Here is a 2,540-nt window from a genome sequence, read left to right as displayed (position 1 = left end):
AGCAGACACGGACTATGCATTCATTCATGCCCGCACAAGACCAGACATTGGAGATAAATCTCTAACAAGAGAGCCCTAATATCATAAACATAAAATATTTTTGAATAGCTGTCCTTTTAAGACATTATAAGATAATTAATCAGCAAGCTTAAAAAATTCAACAACTAATTACTTACCCATGGGCCATCTACCCTAATAAAACTTCAGTGGAGTGGTTGGCTGCAGCAATAACAACAGGACACAGACACTGGATTCTAGCAGCTCTGAACTACATACACCCCACTGCCCAGTTCCGCCTTAGAAATGGTAGGTCTGAAGGCAGCAAGCAAAGGTGAGAAGCCTGATTCTTCCTGCCTGACGGCCTCAGTAGGACCACCTATGATGGAACACTAAGGTAGTCTGTACATGTAGGAGACCCCTGAGTCCTGCAGCTGCAAGAGACAAACTATGGGAAATGGGCAGGTCTGGGCAGCCACCACTTCTGAAAATCCACATCCTGCCCCACATACAGGAGGTGATGGGGCCAAGGAGAGCTCTGCGCAGTCGCAGGACCAAAAAGCTTGGTCCTTACAGGAATTTTGACACATGGTCCTAAATGTGGGAAGCAATATAAGGGCTGTGAAGTCAGACAGCCTGGGTTCAAATCCTGCCTCTAATAAGTACTTACTAAGCAGGTGACCCTGGACACGTTTCCTAACCCCCAGAAGCCCCGATTTTATCAACTGCACATTTTGGATTCCTGGATATACACAAGGGGCCTTCAAAAAGTTCATAGAAAGACTTGTATTATCTTTTAATTCTATTTTTCCACAAACTTTTTGAATTACCCTCATATATTCATAGAAGTTAAGAAAGTATTCTTTGGATTAATGTCCTAGGTCTGACACTTACTTGTAACTTTGCACAAGATACTCAATCTTTCAGAGCGTCAATTTCCTGATCTGTAAATGGGGATAACAATAGTACTTACAAGGGATCGATGTGTACATAGATTTTAGCCCAATGCTGGCACATAACAAGCACTCAATAAATATTAGCTTTTATCATCAGCAGCACCAGCATCATTATCATCATTACCATTATTGTGCTATCCCTATGACACTTTTAAGCTTCAGAATGATCTAAAGCAAAAAAGAAAAGTTGCAGGCCAATTTCCAGTACTCCTAGAGCTGCCTAGTTCCACCTAGTACTGACTGCCACCCATGGAATCAAGGCCAGATGTCTGCATCATGGCTTCATTGTCATCTGTCAGCAAAGAGCAAGGGGGCGAAAGATCCAGTTGTTGGGAACACAGGCCCCAGCCTACCCCTTCCCGCTGGCCAGTGCTCAGTCTGCCCATTTGGAGCTTGCTTGATGCCATCAGTTTCCAGGGAGATGCTGGGGCAAGAAGTGCCAGCTCCACCTCCCAATCCGTTTCCCCTTTCCCCAAATCTGTGGGACCTCACTGTTCTCCTACCACGTGACAGCATCGTGTCATAGCAGCCCTTGTATACAAACAAGCCAGACTATTTAAATGTCACTGTGAGAAAGATGCTGCCTGCTCTGATTTACATATCAGAAAGGTTTTTCTTCCTCTTCATCAGCTTGCCATGCAGGGCTCGAGGGCCCTTTACAAAGTTAAATTTTTGTTTTAATAAAAAGATGTAAGAGTCATCAACTCCCTACAGAAGTGGAGAATTAGAATGACTTATATAACTTATAGCATTACATCACACATGTTATATGTTTGGGGCCACTAAATGCTAGATTATCTCAAGGGCTACTCATAAATTTTCCCTACTGCCAAACAATACAACAAACATCTTTCAGTCTTGGAGAGTAAGGTACCCTGAGTGCTTTTAATCTTCAGAATAAGGTCCCAGATGAGTAAAAAAACAATTCTATATGGGCAGGGAGAAATGAACCAAAATGAGGAACTGATTCCTTCCAGCACTAGTTCCTGCTCATGTGAAATATGGATTAGGTCACAAATAAGACTGTATTCATCACTAAGCCCCATGGGCATGCTATGATTAAAGTTAGAGGAGTCCAGGAACGTCTCAAGTTGAGAAGTAAGCTGAGTTAGGTTGAAATTTCCAGCCCTTCCCTAAAGGCCTGGCAACCTGTTCCAAATCACAACTGAAACTAAGTTGAAGGGACATCTGTTTCTCCAGAAAGTGTTTGGCATTGAAGAAAAGAACTACAAATTAGAACAGATAAATATTGTTGTAGGTGGAAAGGCAAAGGGGATGGGGGAACCAGGAAAATTAGAATTATCTACCTACAGACAAACTCTTGTAACTCAATAAATACCATCAGGGAGGAAAAAGAGAGAAAAGAAGGGAGGAAGGAGGAAGGAAAATCAATGAGGAATTTTTCTTTTTCCTAGCAGGAGCTGACACAACTTCAGTGAACAAAACACTGTTGCATTTGAGTTGAATATTTGGACATCCATTATTGGTATAATGATTTAATATGGGATTGTCTGCAAGAGGAGAGGCATTGAGCATTCTGCTTAGAGTCTGGTAACAAAGACTGTACATTAAACTTAAATATTCAAC

The sequence above is a fragment of the Galeopterus variegatus genome, unplaced genomic scaffold (genome assembly GCF_000696425.1).
Source record: "Galeopterus variegatus unplaced genomic scaffold, G_variegatus-3.0.2 Scaffold421, whole genome shotgun sequence".
NCBI lineage: Eukaryota > Metazoa > Chordata > Mammalia > Dermoptera > Cynocephalidae > Galeopterus > Galeopterus variegatus.
This window is presented reverse-complemented; position numbering follows the sequence as displayed.